Source organism: Psammomys obesus, unplaced genomic scaffold, assembly GCF_907164565.1.
Source record: "Psammomys obesus unplaced genomic scaffold, mPsaObe1.curated_primary_1811, whole genome shotgun sequence".
NCBI lineage: Eukaryota > Metazoa > Chordata > Mammalia > Rodentia > Muridae > Psammomys > Psammomys obesus.
Window position 1 is genome coordinate 2,924,078 of NW_026591598.1, and position 9,585 is coordinate 2,933,662.

The 9,585-nt window shown below is 44.9% G+C and overlaps 1 pseudogene; it reads left to right on the forward strand.

Annotated features, from left to right (window-relative positions):
- Nucleotides 1-3,777: 3,777 nt before the first annotated feature.
- Nucleotides 3,778-4,028, forward strand: LOC129679912 (40S ribosomal protein S27-like; annotated as a pseudogene).
- Nucleotides 4,029-9,585: the final 5,557 nt, after the last annotated feature.

Sequence of the window (9,585 nt, forward strand, 5' to 3'; positions counted from 1 at the left end):
AGTTCACTGTCACCCTCAGGTACACTGGGGGGGGGGGGGGGGTTGATCCACCTGAGCTACAAGAGACTCTGTCAAAAGAAAGTAAAAACAAACAAACAAACAAACAAACAAAAAACAAAACACACACACACACACACAAAACCACAACCAACCAACCAACCAACCAAACAAACAAACAAAAACCCAAAACCTACCTGAAAGAAATTCCTATTTGGAGACCTGAACCAAACTGGGCCTGATTTGTTAGAAGCAGTGTGTGGCGGTGGCGGTCTGAGTGAGAAAGGCCCCCGTTGGCTCATATGCTTGAATACTCGGTTCTGCGTAGGTGGAACTGTTTGGAAAGGATTCTGTCAGTCGACTTGGTCGTGGTATCTTAGCACAACAATAGAAAAGTAACTAAGACAAGCCTGGTGGTGGAGGCGGCAGCAGCAGCAGCAGCGCACACGCCTTTGATCCCAGCACTTGGGAGGCAGACGCAGGTGAATCTCTGACTTTGAGGCCAGCCTGGTCTACAAAGCAAGTTCCAGCACGGCCAGGGCTACACAGAGAAACCCTATCTCAAAAAACCAAAAGAAAGAAAAGAAAGGTAACTAAGATAGTTAGTAAGTAGTTATAGTAAGTAGTTATACAGGTTATAAAATCCCCACACTCAGTCACTCAGTTGTAATTTTTTTTGTGTACACACTTGTATAAAGGACAGAAGTTTTCAACTTCAGGTTTTTTTTAAACTAGGTACCATTCACCGTTATGCTAGGCATGGTGGCACACGCCTGTAATCCCAGCATTTGGGAAGGCAGAGGCAGGCAGAGCTCCGAGAGCTCCGAGAGTTCCAGGCCAGCCTGGTCTACAAAGAAAGTTCAAGACAACCAAGGCTACACAGAGAAACCATGTCTTAAAAAAAGAAAAAAGAAAGAAGAAAAAAAGAAACAAAACAACCAACCACCCAAACAAACCAAAAACCCAAAAAACAAAACAAAAAAAAATATCCACCTTTTTTTCTCTTGAATTAACTTTTCCATTATTTATTTATTTACTTTATTTATTCACTACCATTTATTTATTTTGGAGACAGGGTTTTTCTCAGTAGTCCTGGCTCTTCTAAAACTCACTCACTCTGTAGACCAGGCTGGCCTCGAACTCTGTTTCTGCCTCTTGAGTGCTGGGATTAAAGGCAGGAGACTTGAACAGGGCATCAGGGTCCCTGGGACCCTGGTTGTGACCTGCAGTGTGGGTGCTGGGAACCAAATTCTGTTCCTCTGGAAGAGCAGCAAGGACTCTTAACTGCCAAATCATCTCTCCAGTCCCCATCCTGTTTTTTGAGACAGAGTCTCTCACTGGCTTAGAACTTGCAAAGAAGGTGATGCTGCAGGACCAGTGAGCTCTAGGAAGCAACTCGTCTTCATTTGCCCAGAGCTGGAATTCCATGCACATGCCATACACCCTCCTCCTTTTCCTTGAACTCAGGTTCCCACGCTTGCAAATCAAATAAGTCCTCTCCCCACTGTGCCACCTCCCCAGACCTCTCATCATAATTTTGAAAGTGTCTGTGTGCTTTCATGCAGCCTGAAGCCACTGGGGATTCGATCAAAACAGCAGCTGCTGAGCACACATCATTTGCAAGATAATTGCTGGCTTGCTATTGGCCATTAAGAATGCCTTGGGCTGGTGTTGTTTGTTTGTTTTTTGGATTTTTTTTTTTGAGACATATTTTCTCTGTGTAGCCTTGGCTGTATTGGACTTGCTTTGCAGATCAGGCTGGCCTCAAACTCACAGAGATTTGTCTGCCTCTGTCTCCCCAAGTGCTGGGTTAATGTAGGAGTCTGAGCCTGAGTAGTGAGTTCTACTGTAGTCTAGACTACGTTTTTTAGACCATCTGTTTTTTTTCTTTCTTTTTATTTTATTTTATTTCTTTAATTTTTTGAGACAGAATCTCACTACGTAGCCTGAGTATGGCCTAGAACTCAAGATGTGTGTGTGTGTGGGGAAGGGGGTAACAGGCCTTCTCCCAAGAGTGTTACAGCCTGCTTATAGCCCTTTGCCAAGAAGGACGAAAAGAGAAGTGAATCAGAGTGCTTGGGTCTTGCTGGCAAGGCCATTGGGTGGGCGGTGAATATCTGGAGAGAAAAGGCCCTCTCCGAACCAATTCTTCAAGCTCAAGTAAAACAACAGCCATGACAATCTTTGGTGAATCAGCCAGTGTCCGTTTCTTAGTGAGGCAGCTCAAGTCCATCCCTTCCATGGTGAACAAGTACTATATAATCTTTGGGGGGGACATGGGGGTGTTTGAGGTGAATACATTCCATTGCTTGTGGCTGGCATGCTAGTGATGCTCTATTTACATACAAGTAAATCCCAGCACTCTGGGAGGCAGAGGCAGGAGGATCAACAACACCCACCTGTAACCGCAGTCCTGTGAGATCTGATGCCCTCTTGTGGCCTCCTCGGGTATCAGACATACATGTGGTACATATACATATATGCAGACAAAACACCCATACACATGAAATATAAAATGACAATTAATACAGAAAAAGGCTGAGTCAATGAAACTCTGTGGAGGTGGTTGCTATGGAGATGACCTAAGAAAGGTCAAGGAGACTCCTGGCCCAGCCTTTTCTTCACACAGTAACTCATCTCCATCCTCAGGTGTGCTGTCCTCTTTCTCTCTCTTTCTCTCTCTTTCTTTCTTTCTTTCTTTCTTTCTTTCTTTCTTTCTTTCTTTCTTATGACAGGGTTTCTCTGGGTAGCCCTGGCTGACCTGGACTAACTTTGTAAACCAGGCTGGCCTCAAACTCACAAAGATCCACCTGCCTCTGCCTCTTGAATGCTGGAATTAAAGGCGTGTGCCACCACCGCTTGGCTATGCTGTCCTCTTTCTTAACAAACTTTATTTCTATTACTAACCCCTGGAGCAAGCAAGTCTTTATCCTGGAACCCCAAAACCTAAAAAACTCTTAGAGGGTGCCCCCAGACTCATACCCGCACCTGTAACAGTGCCAGTGCTGCGGGATGAGCAGGCTGCCTGGCATGACACCACCTGTCGAAGGAGAGAGGTCAGACACGTTTGGAGAGTGGCCGGTGAAACAAAGTTAACAGGTGTGTTTGTCTTAGGACTTCTGAGAGCCCCGTCAGGCGACAGGTGCTGTGACTTGCTAGGAGGTTTAGGATGCCCAGCTTTCCCCAAAGTTTTTCAGTCAAGAAACCCAGCTTGCAGGGCTGGAGAGAGGGCTGAGCAGTTAAGAGCACTTGCTGCTCTCACAGAGAACTCAGCACCCGATTCAGATGGCTCACAACCACCTAGGGCTCCAGATCCCAGGGGAATCCTTTGGCTTCTGTAGGCGCCTAGACCTAGGTGCACACATACTAAATGAAGGTGTGGTAGTTCACACCTCTAATCCCAGCAGTTGGGAGGCAAAGGCAGGTGGATACCTGTGAGCTGGAGGCGTGCCTGGACTACATAGAGTTCCAGGTGAGCTAGGGCTGCATAGTGAAACCTTGATTTAACAAATACAAAAGATAGATGAGGTTTATCTCTGACTTCAACACACATAGGCAGGCAAACTCTACTACGTCTTCTCCTTCTCCTTCTCCTTCTCCTTCTCTTTCTTCCTCTTCCTCTTCCTCTTCCTCTTCTTCTTTGCCTCGTCTTTAAAGGCTGAGCCATCTCTCCACTCCATCCTCAAACTTTAATTGGTTGTCTTTCCAAATTATTTTTGATACGTTTTGGGGAAAATGTGTTTTTTTCCTTTCCAGCGGTGACGACCACCCCATGAGAACATGCCTCTCTTGAAGGATCTCCCTCATCCCTTTCCAGAAAAGGAGAAGAGGAAACACAAGAAAGAGAAAGTGCCTGGTACAGAGCCCTAATTTTTACTTTATGGCTGTAAAAATGCTATCAAATCACCATGGTCTTTAGCCATGCACAAACAGTAGCATTGTGTGTTGTCTGCTCCACTGTTCTCTGTCAGCCTACAGGCAGAAAAGCAAGACGGACAGAAGGATGCTCCTTCAGGAGATAGCAGCATTGACAGCAACTGATTCAAGATGAGTGGGAGCCATCCCAATAAACACATTTTGGATAAAAAAAAAAAAGAAAGAAAGAAAGAAAGAGAAAAGAAAAATAAAGAGAGAAATGTGTTAGTTTTTCTTTTTTTTCTTTCTTCTGTAATATGGGAGCTAGAACATAGGATCTCCAACATGCCAAGTAAGCACGCTACCACTAAACCACACCGCAGCCCAAAGATGCTAATTTGGGGATGTGGTAGGGGTAGGGTTCCATATGCTCTTTGGGCCACATTCAATTTCTTGAGCTTAGAGGATCCTCCCACCTCTACCTTTCAAGTGCTGAGATTATAGACAGTGCCCCTGTGCTTGGCCCTGAATATAGTAATTGTAATGTAGCTGGTTTTATCAAACTTTTCCTTAATAGAATGTATGGCGTTGACGTTCCCAGAAGCAGCCACGTCTGCATGAAAGATCCCACAGACTGACCTTGACTGAGTAGAATGCAGTGTTGATTGTGGGTGAAGGAATATTGGAAATTGGAAGCCAAAATTACATTGGCCTACCTAAATCCCTCAGATAGCCATTTGCTGCAGTCTCGGCAACGGACCTCATGCCCTCATGACTGCAAAGTAAAATTCTTGGAATGTATTCTTAAAGTTTGAAGACATCTAGCCTTCATCAACCCTACACCAAGAATCCTATAAAATAGCATGATATTATTTGTAAGTTTTTAAAAGATTTATTTATTATTTATACAATATTCTGCTTGCATACCAGATCTTACTATAGATGGTTCTGAGCCACCATGTGGTTGACTGGGAATTGAACTCAGGACCTTCAGAAGAACAGCGAGTGTTCTTAACCTCTGAGCCATCTCTCCAGCCCCTATTTGTAAGTTTTTATTATTATTATTATTTTTATCTTGAACTTGCAAGTTTTGATCTTGAACTACTTTTCTTTTTCTTTTTTATTTTCTTGGGACACAGTCTCACTAGGACATAATGACAAAGCCTGTCCTGGACCGCACTATGTAAATCAGGCTGACCTTGAATTCATAGAGATCTGCCTACCTCTGCCTCCTGAGTGTGGGGATTAAAGGTGTGCAACCTCTCTGATTTGTGGTTTTTCTCTGTGACTACAGAATTACAGAGTTGTAATTACAGAATTACAGGGTTATAGCCCAGTGGTACAGTATTTGCCGAAGACTTCGGCAGAAAGGTGAGAAAGGTTCACATAACCTTTTCTGTGGCAAAACATGCCACTCAGTAGCTTAAATAGATGTTCCTGGGTCACGGTGACTATTGAGCTTCAGGAGGTGCCTATTTAACATACCAAAGTGGACCTGGCCTCCGAGTTCTCCCAGCATCCCTTAGTCCCTACCTGTTACAGGGACATATCCCGCTGGTCTATCCCATCCTCTACCCTGAACCTTCCAGCCCAGGGCTGCGCTCCCCTGCATAATCCAGATATTTTGGTTTCCTCCCTCTCTCTGGATTTCTCTCTCCCTGTGCTCCTTCTCTCTTTCCCTTCCTCTTCCTCCTCCTCTCTGTCTCCCTCCCCAGGGCAACTTCCCTGGCCTCCTTCCTTGGGACCAGTGAACCCACTGGAGAGCTGCACTCAGTAAGCCTGCCTTTATGCTTTAATCTGACTTGAATTGGCTCATGTAGTCAGCAGAAAAAAAAACCCATTAGTTACTGCAATTAAACACAAGTGAAGAACCAGGAGACAAAAATTGGTGGAAGAACCATGTTCATCCAAAGCTGCCCTGCCAGGGTGTGTGGAGCATACCTGCTGAAAGGAAAAGACTGAGCAAGCCCCAAGACCACGTTCTCAGCACAAAGGAGACTTAGACACCACAGAGGCCAGGGAAGATAGAGGAGAAAGGGAGTAAACAAGGGGGAGCAGAACAAAAGACTGCCTCCAAACAGAGAGGAGACTGACATGGCCCATAGGGAAATGGTGGTTCCAAAAGATCAAAGGAGAAACCCCTGTGTTAGGATAAGGTGTCTAATTTTAACTGGGCATGCTAATTAGGTGATTCAAAGGGGGCTTTTGGTTACTAGACTTGAGTACTTTGATAGCTGGACCTCTGTAGTCAGCCTCAGCTAGGCAAAGTGGTCAAATAAGGAAATAAGACCTTGGAATGTAATCTCATGGTTTTTAGCAAGGCAGAGGGAAATGGGGAGAAGGGCAAGGCCGGCCAGAGCTATGTTTGCCCTGTTGGCTAGAGTCCCTTCACCAGCATCCTATGCACCAAAGAGGCAGAGTCATGGAAATCAGAAATTGAAGACTATTCTTGGCTACAAGTAAGTTTGAGGCTAGCCTGGGCTACAGGAGACACGGTTAAAAAACAAAACAAAACACAACCAGGCTGGAGACTTGGAGCCAGGTTTAAGAATGCTTGCTGCTCTTGCAGAGACCTGAGTTTGGGCCTCAGTACCTCTGTCCAGCAGCTCCTGACCACCTGTAACTCCAGCTCCAGGGGATCACTGCCCTTTCCAGGTTTCCAGGGGTCCTGCCTGCACATACACATATACAGATACATATTATAAAAGCCAAGTGCTGAAGTTCATGTTAAAGAAGACAGAGGTCTTAATCTTTCTCAATCTCTCTCTCTTTCAGTGCTAAAGGTCTTGGGGGTGGGGGAGATGGGTTCAGTGAGGCAGTGGGTAGGATTTGCCTCTCCAGGGCACATTAGATCTTCTGTGTCAGGAAGGACCCAGCCCTCAGCCTCCTGCGGCCAGCGTCTGCATTTTCCTTTCAGATAAACACAATTTTTATTTTATTTTTTGCAAGCTAACACATGAGACGGGGCGTGTATTAGAGAGACCAGTCTTTAGAATCTGGTCAAAATTAAAGCAAATACTGAAAAAGATCAGGGAGAGGAAAAGCATAACACAAGGCTACTGAGTTTTGCATGTTTTCTACAACTTGCAAACATCTTTCTCAATATTTATTTGCTTATTTGTTCCACTATGGATCCCAGGGATCAAATTTTGTTATTAGACTTGGTGACATGTTGTTTTGTTGTTGTTTCGTTTTTAAGACAGGGTTTCTCTGTATAGTAGCCCTGGCTGTCCTGGACTTGCTTTGTAGACCAGGCTGGCCTCAAACTCACAGATATCTGCCTGCCTCTGCCTCCCAAGTGCTGAGATCAAAGATGTGTGCCATCTCACCCAGCTGGTGACATGGGTCTTTACCTGCTGAGGTATCTTGCCAGCCTTCTTATGATAGGGTATGTGTGTAATAGGTAAAATTTAACTTATTTACTTTGTTTTGTTTTGTTTTGTTTTGTTTTCCTTTTTTTTCCTTTTGGTAGACCAGGCTCATCTCACAGAGATCTGACTACCTCTGTCTTCCAAGTGTTAGGGACAGCCTGTGCCATCATGCCCGACTCTATGTAACATCTTTAGACTCAGCTTCTAAAGCACTAATTCTTTCTTTTATATTCATTTTGTTTTGGAGTGATGGGGATTAAACCCAGGAATCTTATGCTGGAAAGAAAAGATTGAGGCATTGAGCCAGAGAAGTAAAGTCTCCATGAGAGAGATTTCACACAGTTCTGACAATTGTCAAGCCATCTTGTATCCAGATGATGACGATGACGATGGTGATGGTGAGTGAAACCTTACCTTGGTCAGGACTGTTTAGTTGGACATAACTTTTTGCTCATCATTTAAACCTAAACCTCATGCCAGAATCTTGAAGATGGATCTGGGAGGGAAGACAATGTTTTCTTGATGTTCCTCTTCCCAGTATGGCCACATTTGCTTTCCACTATTGATACAGGGGAAATCAATCAGAGTCTCCTTTGAGACTTTTAGCTTCACTGGTAAAAGGATTTTTAAGAATGGACTCAAATAGAAGCTTGAGGACAATTTTAGTAGAGTTTAAAAGAAAAACCCCAGAGCACACCAGCTGTGAACCCCAGCAGCTACCCAGAAAAGAGTGGAGGAGAGATGTGAAAAGGTCAGTCCGTGGAACTGACATGGAGGTTAGACATATGATGGACAAGTAGCCACATAGCAGGGAGGGAGGCTTTAAAGAAAGAATAATGAAGCCCAAATGTTGAGGGTGGGGGTGGGGGAGTTCAAAGTGCTAAGGAAAATATGCTTAGAGAATAGAGAAAAGGAGAAGTGTTGCACATTTTTGCATAATTCAGAAAAGGTGTGCGCTTTAAGACCCTTGCATGGCTGCAGCCCAAGTTTCTGCACTAGGGAAGGGGTTCTCGGTAGGAAAAGTGCAGCATCTCAGTGAAGAACTAGTTATCCTTTCTGTCTCTGCTCAAGCTGTGATGCTCCCACCTTGGCCAAAGTGACCGGACCAGCCCAACCGTATTGTCAAGTCTCCACTCAGGTCAGGCTTTTCAGTCTCTGAACCAGGCGGTTTTTGTTTGTTTGTTTGTTTGTTTGTTTGTCTTTAAAACTCTAACACTTGTCTGTTTTGTTGGCCTATTGAGAATGAGTTGCCAAACCTAGGTAGTTGGGGCTGCCAGAACCAAGGCCCAGGCTCTGACCCCAACAACCTTTATTTTTTTTGTTTTGTTTTGTTTTGCTTTTTCGTGACAGGGTTTCACTGTTTAGCCCTGGCTGTCCTGAAACGTACTCTGTAGGCCTGTAGAACTTACTCTGGCCTTGAACTCAGAGATCCGTCTGCTTCTGCCTCCCTAGTGCTGGGATTAAAGGCATGAGCCACCGCTGCCCTGCTAATGTCCGTAAGCAGGTGTTCCTAATGTTATGTCCCTAAGCAGAATTCTCAGCAGATAAAGATTTTTGTTTTATTCTAATCTGATCCAGCCCCAAGTGAGCTAGCCTACTGAATTGTGCTACTAGGTTAGATTGGACAGAGGAACGCTGAGGAGGCAGTCTGGCCCTTGGGTAAGACATTTCCTTGGAGAGTTAGTAATGCCACAGAAAGGATTGCAGGGGCTCTGAAGAGAATTCTGGCCTATAAGACAATCTAGGTTTCCCTTTTTATAAGGTTTCCTCAGTAAGGATCCCATAGCCCTTGTTGGTGGTCAGTCTGCCTCTGGTTCATTGGGAACGGGGTTTCAGGGTCCCAGCAGGTGTTGCCTGTTATCTCCATAGCAACATTCCCCTTTGAAGGGGAGAGTGAGATTGTGGGCTGGGTAGGGTGTGTGTGGGGGGGTCTGATTTGTGCAGGGCAGCAGCATCTGGAAGGTTCCATGACATTAGTTTTTGTGGTGGGGGCTCAACTTTGAGCTCATTGTATGCTTCCACCTCTGGAAGACTCTGGCTTCCCTAGTTGACCCCTTCTTACCTCCTACAGCCTAGAAAAATGCACTGGGCATTTGAGACCCTTCTATGCTCTTGGGCTAAGCTGGTTCTCAACACTTACTCTTGTTTTCTGTTTTGTTTTTGTTTTTTGAGACAGGGTTTCTCTGTGTAGCCTCAGCTATCCTGGACTCACTTTGTAGACCAGGCTGGCCTCAAACTTACAGAGCTCTTCCTGCCTCTGACTTCCTGAGTGCTGGGATTGCAGGAGTACACCACCATGCCTGGCTTTGTTTTCTGTCTTTTATTCCCAGGATTCTTTACATTCTAGCAAAAATCATTCACA